This window comes from Eptatretus burgeri, chromosome 1 (genome assembly GCF_056783735.1).
Source record: "Eptatretus burgeri isolate ZD-2024b chromosome 1, Ebu_testis_v1, whole genome shotgun sequence".
Lineage (NCBI taxonomy): Eukaryota > Metazoa > Chordata > Myxini > Myxiniformes > Myxinidae > Eptatretus > Eptatretus burgeri.
Window position 1 is genome coordinate 109,546,656 of NC_140961.1, and position 17,310 is coordinate 109,563,965.

At 41.2% G+C, this 17,310-nt stretch overlaps 1 protein-coding gene and 1 long non-coding RNA gene across 5 annotated transcripts in view; one reads left to right on the forward strand and one right to left on the reverse strand.

The window, feature by feature from the left end:
- The window catches only part of LOC147035163 (potassium voltage-gated channel subfamily A member 1-like), a 39,665-nt gene extending 29,065 nt beyond the window's left edge, over positions 1-10,600 (forward strand). For both annotated transcript variants that reach the window (XR_015061523.1, XM_085894564.1), the window contains exon 2: positions 10,216-10,600. The gene's annotated coding sequence lies outside the window, so the exon portion shown is untranslated. The remainder of the gene's footprint in view (positions 1-10,215) is intronic.
- Positions 1-17,310, reverse strand: part of LOC147035162 (uncharacterized) — a 257,319-nt gene that overhangs the window by 124,824 nt on the left and 115,185 nt on the right. Inside the window, exon 3 of one of the 3 annotated variants that reach the window (XR_015061557.1) lies at positions 10,728-10,864. The exons of the other annotated variants lie outside the window; for them this stretch is intronic. This is a non-coding gene — a long non-coding RNA (uncharacterized LOC147035162). Of the gene's footprint in view, positions 1-10,727; positions 10,865-17,310 lie in introns of those variants that run through there. 3 annotated transcript variants of the gene reach the window in all.

The window sequence follows — 17,310 nt, forward strand, 5'->3', positions numbered from 1 at the left end:
TGACTCATCCTGTATATATATATATATATATATATATATATATATATATATATATATATATATATATATATATATATATATATATATATATATATATATATATATATATATATATATATATATATATATATATATATATATATATATATATATATATATATATATATATATATATATATATATATATATATATATATATATATATATATATATATATATATATATATATATATATATATATATATATATATATATATATATATATATATATATATATATATATATATATATATATATATATATATATATATATATATATATATATATATATATATATATATATAGTAGACAAGGCGTAAGTCGTCACCATCGGGATCAAGAAAAAAGTGACGACTTAGAAATGTGACGACTTACGCGTATGCGAACATTCTTGACTGTGGGGTGAAGGATGAAGTCGCGCGTGGCCTGGATACGTACGTGTGAGAGGGCGCAACAATCTCTAAGCCGGCTATTGTACCAAAATGGAAACACAATCCTCGGGGCATTGGTGGGGGTTCATTGGTTAGTTGGAAAGTGATCAAGCAAAGATGGAATTCATGAATCAGTTTATCAAAAGTAAAGATAATGAACAACTGTATGACAACTCATATACCATCGGTGATGGAATATCACCATCGACAAATGTGGAATGAATTGCTGTTGGAATTCATTCATTGGAATGAATGTAGAATGAGTTTTCATATGGAATGAAAACTCATATACCATCGGTGATGGTATATCACCATCGACAAATGTGGAATGAATTGCTGTTGGAATTCATTCATTGGACTGAATGTAGAATGAGTTTTCATCTGGAATGAAAACTCAAATACCATCGACAAATTACATGACACACAGTCATCGTGATGACTACAACTCAATACCTACTAGCCTAAGCCGCGCCCTGCGCGACATGTTGGGGTGGGTGTGTTTGAGAAAGGAACTGAAGAAGAAGAAGATTTTATTATTATTTTATTTTATTTATTTTTTTATTATTTTATTCTATTATTTTATTTACTTTTTTTTACCATGCACCTCATATGGTCTTTGAAATAATGTAAGCCGAATATCACGTTACTCGAGCGCAAAACAAAGGCGAAGATAGCGTGACACGAAACCACAAACTCCGAAATAATATATAACATGTGTGAGTGCGGTGATGTACAAAACAAGCCAATATAAAACCATGATCGGACTTCAACACGAAGCTTGATCGATCCTTTATTCCTTCACCAGAGACTGCATTGCGCAGCCTGCCTACCTCTTCAGATGCATGTGGGACGGCGTGCTGACTGAGCTGAACGCAGCGCAGTTATAAATAGCCTTTCACTGGCAGTGTAAACCAATGAGCGAGCATCACGATTCCATGAAATCTGACTTCTCACGAGGAAGCAGTTCCGTGTGACGAGTTAGGCGTGGTAATTTACTTGAGTTTCCATTACGCGGGAACGGACAACATCTGACGACTTAGACGAAGTGACGACTGAGAGATGATGACTTACAGAGGGATGACCCTTTATTCAAAGGGATTTAACATTAGATAAATTCGGGACTTTTTGCCGCTGCCGACTTTGGCGAAGTGACGAGATACACGCTGCCGACTTACGCCTAGTCTACTGTATATATATATATATATATATATATATATATATATATATATATATATATATATATATATATATATATATATATATATATATATATATATATATATATATATATATATTGTTACGGATTCGCGCCCGCCGGCGTGCGACGGCCACGTAACTCGAATCGCGGCACGTCGCCCACCGGACGGACAATCCAGTCGTGACCCTCTCGGACTAATGCTGGGAACCAGTCACGGGTGGACCTTTCGGTCTCACCGCGATCGAGCCAATCAGCCCCCGCGTGGGATAGGGTTGCTCGCCAAATTCGACCTACCTAAGTACCCACACGGAGGGTAGACCGGGCGATCGCACCTCGCCGCAGGTCGACTTCGGACACGGGCCACTTAAGCGACCCGTTCCATACTATCGGGATAACCGAGCGGTGTTATTCGTCGACCTCGACGGTTCGATTAATTATCGGGCGTATTCAGCCCACTACCAACCCTTTACGTGAAGCAAGATGAGGATTCAATGAAAGAAATGACGAAGCGAAGCAGGAAACAGTTCAACACAAAGCACATTTATTCGCGATGAACGGAAAGCGCACATATAAAATTCCACCAAAAGCACATAGAAAAGAAGAGAAACACAATGCAATTTTTACACAAAAAGCAAATGCGACAATGCAGATCTAATACCGATTACGCGAGCACACGGCAACACTTATGCAATTTTACTTCACAGACGGCGCCGCCAACACATACCCAAAACCAAGGAAAAGAACACCCTCAAAGATGAGGCGGGCCTGAGGCTGAGACCGGGTCGGGCCTACCCGTCTGGTGATGAGACGCGGAGCGGCGATGGTGCCTCAACTCCGCGGGCCTCTCGGGCAGTGTCTGGTAGGGGGTGGGAAAGAGGCCCCCTTGGTCGCACTATCTCAGCGCGGGGGGAAACAGGAGGGGGTTGCTGATGCTCGGGGTATAGAGGATTTCCACTCTGCCTCGAGTCCCGCGACGAGCGTCTCCACCTCGGCCAGGTCGCGCCGTCGGCCTCCCTGGTGTGCAGCTCCCTGCACGACGCGAGCACCCCCTCGTCTGCCCTCGCCGCCTCTCCACAGCTCCGTCCCCTTTTGCTCCGACTCCAACGCACACAACGACGACCAACTCCTTCTTGCTTCTTCTTCCCAACTCCACCGCCCGCGAAGTCTTAACTCTCTATTCTTGACTTGACGAACGCGGTCGCTTATATAAGCCCCGTGGCTTCGCTCTCTCATCTTTGACCCCCTCCCTTCGACCTTTCACCTCGCTCCCCATTGGCCCGAGAAAAAGTGGGCGTGAATGCTTTTTGATCCATAAATTTGCATATAGCGATCACCCTCCAACGCCCTGGAGGCAGGGCCAAATCGCCCCTCGCTCACCGATTGGACGGAACAAAAGTGGGCGTGTGTCGTTTTTGATCCGTTTTTGAAGTGGAAAATCCGTGGTTTTGTACACGCTGTTCGGCGCGCGCCCTGCACGAGTCCAACACCGGTACCCACAAGTGGCGCAAGAACGGTGGCGATGCGACGGTTGCGAGGTGTGACGTGAAGCGGCGCCGCGGTGGGTGGTTGATGTTGTGGTTGGTGGTGGTAACAATGGCGGTTGGTCCAAAATAAAGATAGTAAAAGAAAAACGGCTATCCTGAAGAGTCGCAGCACGCATGAATGACATTTATTCCCACTAGACAACGGGTTTGGGCCTAACTACACATATACTTACCGAGATACCTCACCTAAGGGACCTGAATGGTGGTTTGCGAATTTGGTAACCACAACAATATATATATATATGCACTGATGAGGCAAATTATTAGGACCATTGACAGGTGAAGTGAATAACATTGATTATCTTGTTCCAATGGCACCTGTCAAAGGGTGGGATATATTCGGCAGCAAGTGAACACTCAATTCTTGAAGTTGATGTGTTGGATGTAGGAGAAATGGGCAGGGGTAAAGACCTGAGCTACTTTGACAAGGGTGAAATTGTTATGGCCAGACGACCAGACGACTATATATACATATATATATATACACACACAGGGTGACCCAAAAGTCCCTCGGAATTTAGAAATAAAATAACATTTCTGTTTTTTTAATAATTTATGATTATTTTTAAACCAAAAGAAAATTTACAAAATAGAGATAAATTTGTTTTATTTGTGAAAAATGATGGAGCTTCGATGTCCTCCATTTTCGGCTTCGCAGAGACGGGCTCTTTCGAGAACATTTTCCAGAACAGCGGACAATAACTGGCTGCAGCCCTCAAATTTCTGCACAGATGTTGGCCTTGAGCTGCTGAATTGTATCGGGCTTATTGATGCATACACGCTCCTTTAGGTAACCACAAAGAAAATAATCGGGAGGCATCAAATCAGGAGAACGTGATGGTCAATAAATTTCTGAATTTCGCGAAATTTTTCGGTGTCCAAAAATTTGCCATGGAAGCTCCACCGTGGCTTGTGCCATTTGGGCAGTGGCTCCATCTTGTTGAAACCACATCTCAGGTTTATCCTTCACTGCAAGATGCACAAAATTCTCGAGCATGGCTCGATACCGCTCACTTGTAACCGTCGTTGCACTGCCTTCCTCATTTTCAAAAAAATAATGGCCGATGATCCTTTCTGACGTTACACCACACCAGACAGTGCATTTGAGAGGATGCAACTCACGTTGATGAATAGTCCTAAGATTCTCTAATCCCCAGAACCTACAGTTCTGCTTATTCACAAAACCGTTCAAATGGAAATGAGCTTCATCACTCATAATCAGTTTTTGAACAAATTCGTTTTCTTCATTGAACAACCTCTGAATTTGGACTGGGTAATTTAAGCGTTGTCGATGATCTGTCGGTTTCAACTTTTACACCTATTGTACTTTGTCTGGGTACAGGTGTAAATCGTTTCTTAGTTTGCGATAGTGTGACATCCCAGACATCCCCAACTGATCAGAAGGTCTGCAGATCGATGTTCCTGGTTATTCTTGAACACTGTCCAGTGCACGTTCACGATTAATCTGCGAAAGGACTGAACGTGGTCTTCCAGATCGTGGCAAGTCACGTACTGACCCATATTGCTGAAAACGTTGAATCAACCGACGAATCATGAAATCTGAATGTGGTTTTCTGGCATTGAAGTGTCGGTAGCATGCTATTTGGGTGAGAATAATTGATCAATGAAATTTAAAATAAAATTCTACGATTTTGTTTTTTGGTTCAGTTGTGAATTTTTCCATGCGTAATTTCCAAATGTTAATCTAAATTCTGAAAAGAAAAGAAAAATAAATTATTAAAAAACAGAAATGTTATTTAATTTATAAATCCTTTGGTGACTTTTGGGACACCCTGTGTGTATATATATATATATATATATATATATATATATATATATATATATATATATATATATATATATATATATATATATATATATATATATATATATATATATATATATATATATATATTTCAATATGTATACAGTATATATCTATTTCTGTCTGTCTGTATACATGTATATATAACATTTAAAGAGATTGGAACATGCATACACATGCTCCTCAGCCCAAAGACTGAAGCACATGATGAAGCACATGATCAAACACACCGTCAAACACACCCACACACACACACTGAAGTACTAGAATGCATGGACGTACGATTGGACTCCTCCATCGGAATGAGTCCCCATGACTTCAACAGCATGCCGTCCTGAATTTGGGCTTGTTTTCTCTCATCAAGATGGCATACCAATAAAGAGCACATCTGTCGTTTAATCATCAGCTCCACCTCCTTACTGTTATGGTGAGCATTGCCACGGATTATGTCTCACATGGCAAAACCTGTCACCACTCTTCACACTCCACAGGTAGTGCTTGTTACACTCCACATGTTTCGATATACCCGCCAATCGCATCATGCACCTTCTGGTTGAATGGTTTGCATTTGCAGGAACAATCATCTGGGTGGCAGACGGACGGTTGATCTTTGCAGATTAAGTGGTTTTACTGTGCGAGACATAGTCCGCGGCGATGCTCACCATAACAGTCAGGAGGCGCATCTAATGTTTAAACAATGAATGTGGTCATCATTGGTTAGTTAGCCCCCCCCCCTTCTTTTTTTTCCCTCCTTTTCCCTCCTTTTCCCTCCTTTTCCCTCCTTTTCCCTCCTTTTCCCTCCTTTTCCCTCCTTTTCCCTCCTTTTCCCTCCTTTTCCCTCCTTTTCCCTCCTTTTCCCTCCTTTTCCCTCCTTTTCCCTCCTTTTCCCTCCTTTTCCCTCCTTTTCCCTCCTTTTCCCTCCTTTTCCCTCCTTTTCCCTCCTTTTCCCTCCTTTTCCCTCCTCCTTTTCCCTCCTTTTCCCTCCTTTTCCCTCCTTTTCCCTCCTTTTCCCTCCTTTTCCCTCCTTTTCCCTCCTTTTCCCTCCTTTTCCCTCCTTTTCCCTCCTTTTCCCTCCTTTTCCCTCCTTTTCCCTCCTTTTCCCTCCTTTTCCCTCCTTTTCCCTTCTTTTCCCTCCTTTTCCCTCCTTTTCCCTCCTTTTGCCTCCTTTTCCCTCCTTTTCCCTCCTTTTCCCTCCTTTTCCCTCCTTTTCCCTCCTTTTCCCTCCTTTTCCCTCCTTTTCCTCCTTTTCCCTCCTTTTCCCTCCTTTTCCCTCCTTTTCCTCCTTTTCCCTCCTTTTCCCTCCTTTTCCCTCCTTTTCCCTCCTTTTCCCTCCTTTTCCCTCCTCCCCATTCTTCTTTTCATTGTCTTCTTTTTCTCCCTTCTTCCCTCTTTTCCCTTCTCCCTTCTCCCTTCTCCCTTCTCCCCATTCTTCTTTTCATTGTCTTCTTTTTCTCCCTTCTTCCCTCTTTTCCCTTCTCCCTTCTCCCTTCTCCCTTCTCCCTTCTCCCTTCTCCCTTCTCCCTTCTCCCTTCTCCCCATTCTTCTTTTCATTGTCTTCTTTTTTCTCCCTTCTTCCCTCTTTTCCCTTCTCCCTTCTCCCTTCTCCCTTCTCCCTTCTCCCTTCTCCCTTCTCCCTTCTCCCTTCTCCCTTCTCCCCATTCTTCTTTTCATTGTCTTCTTTTTTCTCCCTTCTTCCCTCTTTTCCCTTCTCCCTTCTTCCCTCTTTTCCCTTCTCCCTTCTCCCTTCTCCCTTCTTCCCTCTTTTCCCTTCTCCCTTCTTCCCTCTTTTCCCTTCTCCCTTCTCCCTTCTCCCTTCTTCCCGCTTTTCCCGTCTCCCTTCTCACTTCTCCCTTGTTCCCTCTTTTCCCTTTCCGCTTCTCCCTTCTTCCCTCTTTTCCCTGCTCCCTTCTCCCTTCTCCCTTCTTCCCTCTTTTCCCTTCTCCCTTCTCCCTTCTTCCCTCTTTTCCCTTCTCCCTTCTCCCTTCTCCCTTCTTCCCTCTTTTCCCTTCTCCCTTCTCCCTTCTCCCTTCTTCCCTCTTTTCCCTTCTCCCTTCTCCCCTCTTTTCCCTTCTCCCTTCTTCCCTCTTTTCCTTCTCCCTTCTCCCCTCTTTTCCTTCTCCCTTCTCCCTTCTCCCTTCTCCCTCTTTTCACTTCCCCCTTCTTCCCTCTTTTCCCTTCTCCCTTCTCCCCTCTTTTCCCTTCTCCCTTCTCCCTTCTTCCCTCTTTTCCCTTCTCCCTTCTCCCCTCTTTTCCCTTCTCCCTTCTTCCCTCTTTTCCCTTCTCCCTTCTTCCCTCTTTTCCCTTCTCCCTTTTCCCTTCTCCCTTCTCCCTTCTTCCCTCTTTTCCCTTCTCCCTTCTTCCCTCTTTTCCCTTCTCCCATATCCCTTCTTCCCTCTTTTCCCTTCTCCCTTCTTCCCTCTCCCTTCTCCCTTCTCGCTTCTTCCTTCTTCCCTCTCCCTTCTCCCTTCTCCCTTCTCCCCATTCTTCTTTTCATTGTCTTCTTTTTCTCCCTTCTTCCCTCTTTTCCCTTCTCCCTTCTCCCTTCTCCCTTCTCCCTTCTCCCCATTCTTCTTTTCATTGTCTTCTTTTTCTCTTTGTGCCCTCTTTTCCCTTCTCCCTTCTCCATTCTCCCTTTTCCCTTCTCCCTTCTCCCCATTCTCCTTTTCATTGTCTTCTTTTTCTCTTTCTTCCCTCTTTTCCCTTCTCCCTTCTCCCTTCTCCCTTCTCCCTTCTCCCTTCTCCCTTCTCCCTTCTCCCTTCTCCCTTCTCCCTTCTCCCCATTCTTCTTTTCATTGTCTTCTTTTTCTCTTTCTTCCCTCTTTTCCCTTCTCCCTTCTCCCTTCTCCCTTCTCCCTTCTCCCCATTCTTCTTTTCATTGTCTTCTTTTTTCTCTTTCTTCCCTCTTTTCCCTTCTCCCTTCTCCCTTCTCCCTTCTCCCTTCTCCCCATTCTTTTTTTCATTGTCTTCTTTTTTCTCTCTCTTCCCTCTTTTCCCTTCTCCCTTCTCCCTTCTCCCTTCTCCCCATTCTTCTTTTCATTGTCTTCTTTTTTCTCTTTCTTCCCTCTTTTCCCTTCTCCCTTCTCCCTTCTCCCTTCTCCCTTCTCCCCATTCTTCTTTTCATTGTCTTCTTTTTTCTCTTTCTTCCCTCTTTTCCCTTCTCCCTTCTCCCTTCTCCCTTCTCCCCATTCTTCTTTTCATTGTCTTCTTTTTTCTCTTTCTTCCCTCTTTTCCCTTCTCCCTTCTCCCTTCTCCCTTCTCCCCATTCTTCTTTTCATTGTCTTCTTTTTTCTCTTTCTTCCCTCTTTTCCCTTCTCCCTTCTCCCTTCTCCCCATTCTTCTTTTCATTGTCTTCTTTTTTCTCTTTCTTCCCTCTTTTCCCTTGTCTCTTCTCTATTCTGCTCTGATGAGAACAAACAAGCCTACAATCTGGATAGGTGGCTCTGTTTGATGTTTAGCTGATGTTGATCCCGTAATCAATGTCTGTCTGACAGAGTCGCCGGGCCAAGGCCTCTGGATTGGAGGTGATGCTTTGGAGCAGGACTTTGTCCAATGAAGATCAGGGGAGTGCTTGTCATACTTGACATGTTTCGATATACCTGCTGATTGTATCACATGCTTTCTGGTTGAATGGTTTGCATTCGCGTGAACAATCCTCTAGCTGGCAGGGGGTTGGTAGTTTTTTGCGGATTATGCAGTTTTACCGTGTGAGATATAATCCGTGGCAATGCCCACCATAACAGGCAGGAGGTGTGTCTGATGTATAAACGATGAATGTGGTAATCATTGATTAGATATTTATCTGTATGCTATCCTCTTGAGGGCAAACAAGCCCGAAATCCAGATAGGTGACTCCGTTTGATGTTTAACTGATGTTGACCTTGTAATCTTTGTCTGTTTGACAGTCGGACGAGGCCTCCGGATTGGAGGTGACCCTTTGGCGTAGGATTATGCCCAATGGAGACTGAGGGAGTGCTCATCAAACTCCACATGTTTTGATATATATATATATATATATATATATATATATATATATATATATATATATATATATATATATATATATATATATATATATATATATATATATATATATATATATATTGTCACCAAAATAGGTGACCCTTATTGTTAGTGGTGGGATACATATATATATATATATATATATATATATATATATATATATATATATATATATATATATGTCACAAAATGTCAGTGGTGGGATCGCTCCTTGGTAGTACCTTTGAGTTGATCACTCCTGATATTCATTCCAGGAAAAATGGGATCTGACTATAAACTTCCTCCCTGGTGGGGAAAAGGCAATGTGTTGCATTATGAAGTTTGCCTTCCTTTCGCTCTCATTCTCAGTAAATGCTAAAGATTTCACGTTTATTTTTCAAACAAGATTTGAAAGAAAGATTGACATTGGGGATGAAAAATGTTGCAAGATCCCTACACAATCTAATGCATCATGCAAGCTGTTTGTGCTCAAGTTATCAACTGATTACCATGAGGGCTTCTGAGGACTTGTCAAAAGTCAGGGCTTCGAAGTGCTTCTCGAAGAAGTCAGTGCTGTTTCATAATTCCACATGTTGTTGTGGACCTCAGCACAAAATGTCCATCTGTTAGGAAGGCCTCGGGTGAATCTCCCTTTGTAAATTCTTGATTACACATACACTTTACCGCACTGTTGAGGGCAAGTCTTCAGCTCAGTCAGCAATTACTGAGATTGGCTAGACTGAAGCTTTGAGAGATGGGATAGCAGAAATGGTGCATTGGCATAAAAATATGTTTCTCATTTCCTGGAGGACATTCAGTTGATCATTATGATGCTTTCAGACCAGATAATTATATCTGAAGAGTGAAGAAATAGCAGATGTAAGAATGTACTGGCACAATGCTGATCCATCAGCACAAATGCAAGTGAAAGGGCCATTCTAGTTTTTACATGTCCAAAAATGACCATTTTGACCTCCCCAATCCTTTTATGTCCATACATTCCCTCTCTGTTGCCTTCCCTTACTCTGCCAATCACCTTTCTTTGCCCTCTTTCCTGCTTGTCCTCCCACTTTTCCATCCCATTCCTTTTTTTATTTTGAGATGTGACATTTGATAAAGTATTGTGGACACATCACGGACTGATGGAAATGTGCTTACATGTTTTCTTCTCGTGCCCAGGACCACCACAGGGTTTACAGTGCTGTGCAGACTACAAAGAATGGGCTTACAATCAAGGCACCTTCAGCCAAAGAGGATATCCACCTTGGCAAAAACAAACAGAGAGCTGCAAGACTTGGGCACAATGCCAGCACAAGCTGAAATGGAGAGAAAAAAGAATGTTGTTCCGTAAGACTTTAAATGTGCAAATGGACGTGACGACTTCACCATTTTCTGCTTTCAGATACAAATAGGAAATCTTTACTCCTTTTACAGTTACAAGAAGCATGGCTTGTTTCGTTGCTATGGAAGTGCATGAACTATTTCTTAATACTCATAATAGAAACAGCATTTGACATGACATCTCCAAGAACGTTTTTTTTTTTTTAGCTGTAAAAAAAAACACCTGAAACCATTCCATGCAAACATTCAGGCTTACCTAGTCAAAGTCCCACCTCAGATTACACCACCCTGAAAAATAGTAACACTGTATCATTTTCCAGGGTGCTGTTATCAGGCTTTTCGAACCAAAGTTCGATTGCAGTTACTGAAGCACCAACTGTTCCACATGTCCCAACATCCCATGACCCAACTTCAGTGAATGGCTGCTGCTTGCCTCACATGGAGAAGGCAATGACCAATTGGCATGAGGAGCTCTTCAAAGTAGGAGCTGCAGATAAAAAAAAAATTCTTAAAAGAACTTGCACTTTAATAGTTGAACGAAGTGCAGGTATTCATTCCTTCTATGCTGTTAGTTTACGTTGGAACCCAATAATTGAGGGAGCATGGAAAACTTGTAAAATGGCCGACAGCGAATCGATCATAGTTTGTACAGCGCCACTTCAGTTTGCAAATGTGAAAAAAAATGCATGTCAATGAGAACATAGTATCTATGCAGTTAATTTATGTCTATTTATAACGGTTTGGTAAAATAATGTAATTAATTTCAACACAATATATGTAAATGAACAAACCTGTACATTGTCTGCCTGATGGAAGTACATTTTTAAAAGCAATGCTTTTGCAATGTGTGAGAACTGGATTTGTGGGACAGACTTGGGAACAGCCCCTGCTTAAACACCTGTGCTTTGCATGTACACACACACACACACACACACACACACACACACACACACACACACACACACACACACACACACACACACACACACACACACACACACACACACACACACACACACACACACACTTTATGGGAATCATACATGACTTGTGTGATTCATGTGCAAGCTCTGTATATATGCACATGCATATTCTATCACAAATTTTCTTCATTATCACATACAGATGCAATATATATCATGATAATGCAAAGATATGAAGGGTGGTTGACCCCACACTATAACATGGAACTTGAATTTTGCTTCGGTATGAGCACGTCCCTTACACAACAAAATGGAGACTGCAATATTTAACATCCATCATGCAGATTGCAATAGTTTACGTTAACACATTATAGATAAATTTTTGCACAGACATTTATTGTTAAATATGGCTTCAGCAAAAAAAAATAAAAACACCAACATGAAGGGCACAAAGATTTACATACTATCAAATGTGCCATGAGGACTTATAAGGTGGTAATCTGTTGTATTTTCATACCACAGAATTCCACCCCCTCTCCAAACTAAAGAAGTGATCACATATAGCTACAAAAACTCAGAGAAATAATCAGCCTCAGACAGATGTGTCTGGATTAATCCACGTTGAACAAAACAAAATGGTTGATACAGGACTTATGTAATGTTCCCTCAAGGTCTTATAGACCAGAAGCAACATGATATGAGTGGTGAGATAATTGCTCGTACATATCCTGAAAGAATGAGATGAAAGAATGATCTTAATTTGCCAAACAGAATGATTACAGGTTCAGAGGTATGTGTGGTTTTAAGAAGTGAGTGTGTGAACAGATTATGGGTAACCTTAGATTGATTTCAGTTTGTCGGCATTTTAGCATTCCAACACAATTTCTGTAAATGACCAAACCTGTGCATTGTCTGCCTGATGGAAGTACATTTTTTAAAGCACTGATTTTGCAATATGTGAGAACCCGATGTGTCTGGATTAATCCACCTTGAACAAACAAGCAAATATGTTTACACAAAATGTACATGTGTACATTTGCTTGCATGAGAAAACATCACCCAAGCCTCTGCCACAAATTGTTTTTCTAAACAATTAATATTCTGGTTTTAAAGTGGATTGGCTGATCTGCTGGAGAGTATCTGATTTGAAATCACATCTCTGCTTCCCCAAACGACCAAAATGACGATGTCGACCTTGACTTCACTGTAAAGGTGTTTTGCTCCTGCACTACTGTACACCTGAAGGCGGTTAGTGCTGATAGGATAAGGAGCCATAAACATGCTACATATGCAAATAATTGTGTAAGTTTGGTACGTTCTTCCCCTCTCCAGGGTGTATATCCTTCATTCCCTCCAATTCATCCATTCCTTCCAAACCTCAATTCTCCTTTCTCCCCTCTTCTAGCCAATTATTATATCCTCCTTCTTCTTCTCTATCAATCTTCCTTCCTTCATTTTGTCCTATTTATTTTAAAGAGGTTAAACACTACTAACCGACACACACACACACACACACACACACACACACACACACACACACACACACACACACACACACACACACACACACACACACACACACACACACACACACACACACACACACCGGCTCCTAAGAGGTGATGAACATGTTGACTACTTATCGGTCATTCTTTAGTGGAATACATCTTCAAGGAAACATTTTGGGATGCTTACATTCTTGCACATGTGTATGACTTACTTCCTCATAGGCTCCATTGCATTTTTCTCGTGCACCATTCAAAGCTGGGTTTCACCAAGGAAACTGCATTGGTGTGTCTATCCTCAGGGTGGTGGGACACTTTAGTTCCTTTAGGATATCGTGAGGTGCCCTGAGGTTAATTTACCATGTACTTAGGTTTTTGATCCTTGCCAATAGCCAGGAAGTAAAGGAATTAATAGCTTCCATCGAGTTGTACCTGGGTGATATTTTCTTTGCTCACTTTCTGGTGGTCTTGGGACTTGTAAGCAACAAAAAGCTGATGAATAGTTGTTATCTATTCATCTGACTTAAGCTTTTGTGCCAACAGCTCACATGCTCAGGAAGTTCAATCGTCAAGTGACTGGGTGTTTGATCCATCTGAAGGTTAACCTACAGATATTAACCGACATCAACTTTCTTTTAGGTATCTGCAACTGCTTTAGATGGAACTCTCTGGGATAACTTCAACATCCTGCTATTGTCTTATAAATGGACACTTGGTAGTAATGAGTGAACCAATACCTGCAGGAAATGAATCATTCTGCTAGGAAAACTGTGGGCTTCATCATTTTTGTGAGACAAAATGATGAGAGCCGCACATTGTGCATCTTTAGCTACTAGGCTACCTCAGCTACACTATCAGCCACCCTTTTGATTATATTATTGATGAACCTTTTTATTTACAGGTAGTCAAGACGAATGGAAAATAAACATGATGGAGAGTATACCAGTAATGATTATATACTGATGTGGTCCTGTCAAATGAGGGCATTAAAAGAAGATAAAGCTCACAAGGTTGATGCATGCAGGTTGATTTCAGTTTCTAAACAAGTGTAAAATCAGTGAGTCTGTCGTTTGGTGATCAAGTCAGAACTGGAGTTGCAAGGTCAGATAGTTAGCAAGATTGTAAGTCAGAAAACAGTAAATTTTGTGCATTGCTCAATGCTTAAAACTACAAATGATAACCTGGGCCTTGAATACAATTACAAGCCTCTAAAAGTCATGAGGTGGGATCAAAGTTTAAGTCCATAGCACATCATTGCATTATATGACACTATGTACAGGTACACTGTAAATAGCCTTTCTTGTCAGAAGCTAATGTGTGTCACATAAGATATTAAGTATAGAACATGACAAGGTGTCATATCGTTTGGGAGACCCTGCTTTAGTTGATGACATATTGGCTTGAATTAATGCACCAGGTCCCTTCCATTCTTGAATGCTAAGCACAAACTCAGTTCATCGAATGCTGTCTGTGTTACATGTTGGGGAATTGCAGGGTAGCTCAGTTGGTAGCGTGCTCATCTCTGGACCTTCTAACTCTACATTTACTCGACTGTCGAGTTTCAAAATACTAAAAACGACACATCTTGGAACATCTGTCCATCTGCATTTAGGCTGTGGATGTTAAAACTCACAGGGTATCTTTTAAAAATAGGCCATTGGGTATGGACCCTATAGATAAAATCTCCAAATGGTATGCATAAATTAATAATTATAAAGGGATTTTTATCTCGATTTAGTATGCTAAGTTCATGGTTAAAAAGAAATTTAATTGAATATACCTACGTTGAAAATGCAGAAATTGAGAGACCAGGTTTCGATATGACACAGTTGTGATCGGCCAATTTTTGTCCCAGTTTGTAAAGGTTGGACCAGTTCAAATTGGTTTGGTCTGGTCTACACCGGCTCAAATCAGTTCAAACGGGGTTGGGCCGATTTGTTCTAGTTCAAGCAGGTTTGGGCCAACTTGTTCCTGTTAAAACTGGTTTGGGCCGGTTTGAATGTTTTGAATGCTTGCTGTTCACAGATGAAATGCAAAGACAGATGAAGACAAATGAAGCTGTAAATCTCTTTAACTTCTCCTTGACTTCTAAACATTCATGTTTTACAAACACACATAATGGAGAAATCAACTTGTGAAATAGTTTGTGTTTTTTTTTTCGAAACAAGAATTAACAACAAAATACATAAAAGTAATAAAATATGAAAAAAAAAAAAACATTACCAATCACTCTCACAAAACTTCATTATGTTGTAGTAACCAATCATGTGGGAACTATGCACCTATAAGAAGCAATTTTAAAAAGAAACAGTTTTACATATGTGTACAGCCATACAGATAGAACATATTCTGATCTGGTGAAGGTTTTTTTTTTATCCCCCGCCAACCAACGAAGTTAGCGGGGGATATAGAAATGGGTTCCGTCCGTCCGTCTGTCACATTTCGTTTCCGCAGCTTAACTACAAATCCCCTCAAGATATATTTACGAAATTTGGTACACATATCAAGCAACTGGTGAACTGGTGCCTTTTGATATTTAGAGATTTCCCCCCAAAAAAATTCTGTCACTTTCCATGGAAACAAGTTGGGTATTAAGAAATAATTGAGGTTAACCTTTGTTTCCAGAGCATAGTTGCAAAACTATTAACTATTTCTTTATGAAATTTGGTACACACATCAATAATAAATTGAACTGGTGCCTTTTGCTACTTGTCCTCATTTACTATGGCGGGGGATATCGAAGACTTTGTCTTCAATGGATGCTAGTTTCATTTGTGTTTACGAGGCAATATAAACGTGTCGAGTAATGTGATAGTGGGTAGAAATTGACAGGAGTGTTGATAATGGAGTTAACACAAGAATTCCTCTTAAAATGTTGTTTCTCAGATTATTTGGCTGATTTTAGCTTTGCTGGATATTCTGCCTCATATCAGTATTTTTGAGTTCAACCTGTCGGAGTGTAGGGGAAACAGCAATGGGACCTCCCCCCTTCAGCACCCATTCTTGACCAACGGTATCACATGCAAACACATTGGCAATGAACCTCCCCCCCCCCACCCTTACAGCATGACGCTGTCTTCTGCATCTACTTTTTTTCTCAGGCTAGCCAAGTAAATCAGCAAGTATTTTGGGAAAGCATCTTGAGGAAGTGATCTCATCTCGATTTAGCATTTGTAGTGCTTCATAACTAGTGAGATCAGGTAGGGTATCCAAACTACTTCTGAAGTACTCCTTACTACATTTTTAGACTTTGTCAACAAGTACCAAATGCATTCTTATCCATCCATATGTGGTTAAGCCTAGCACCACCCTTGGCCACAACTTTGAGGTACTGTAGATTTGCTCAGTGAGTGAGTAAAGAAAATATGCCTTGATGAAATTTAATGTCAGCTGGATTTGCATAACATCTGCCTTCTATTACCTTCTCCTCTACTTTGCAAAACTATCTCCATGTTGTAATGTCTCAGCTTTTCTGACTGCTTAGCTTCGGAAAGATCATTACTAATATTTTGACTTTGTGTGGACTGTCTTAGCTACCCTGAGAGTTACAGTTCTTCATCTGCAGGGAGGGGGGGGAGGCATACAATTACCTTGTTATGAAGCAAGCAAGGTACCAGGTTCTGCAAAGCATGCTCGAGTTTTATTGGGTTCCATGCCAGCTAGAGTTGATGCTGTTTGGTACTTTAGTCATTTGGAACAATGATTTGAGTAATGTGTGCAACAGCCTTTGCATGGAATTAGTTAGCTGCATTGAACATTAATATTCCTCATATTTATTTTCACCCTTCGAGAGAATACCTGGGGTGTGCTCCGATGCCAGGTGGCTTGCTTATCGCGTTTGTCAAGCGCCTTGCTTGATTCAAAGCACTCAAGCAAGCACTCCAACAGAACGGAGTGTTCAGCACCACTTCACAACATGGCGGTCTCCATGTAAACAATGATATCTTGGTACTCTATCAAATGCTGAGAATCATGGATGCCAGCAACATCGTTTTCAGTTTTACTCGATACTCTTGTGACGTCCCCAAACTAATTTATTGTGTTGGCAGTGGCTACAGAGTACGAGGAACAGGGAAAGAAAGAGAAAGAAATGGAGAGTCAGAAGGAGGAGCTACCTACCAAGCTTATCTATGCACCTACCACTGTGGGTTTTAGGTAGGAGCATGGAGGAGTTTGCATGTTTGTAGTTCTTGAAGAATTAGGATGGAAAGTAGAAGTAACAATAGAAGTATGAAATGCACATTTAAATTATATTATGAAAAGTGAATATACATAACAGGGATATGCCTCTGAACATTTCATGAGTTGAAGACTCATTATCGTTTTGAATCACACTACTGCAGCCATTTTTGCTAACTTAACGAAGCACCTCTCTTCATCGCTTGCTCTACTTGCCTAGTGGCTAGGCAAGCTACTTGCAAAATGGTTAATACGGAACTGCAGACTTGGCAAGTGATAGCAAGCTGCTTGCTAATGGAACACACCCCTGTAGTTTTGTAGAAACG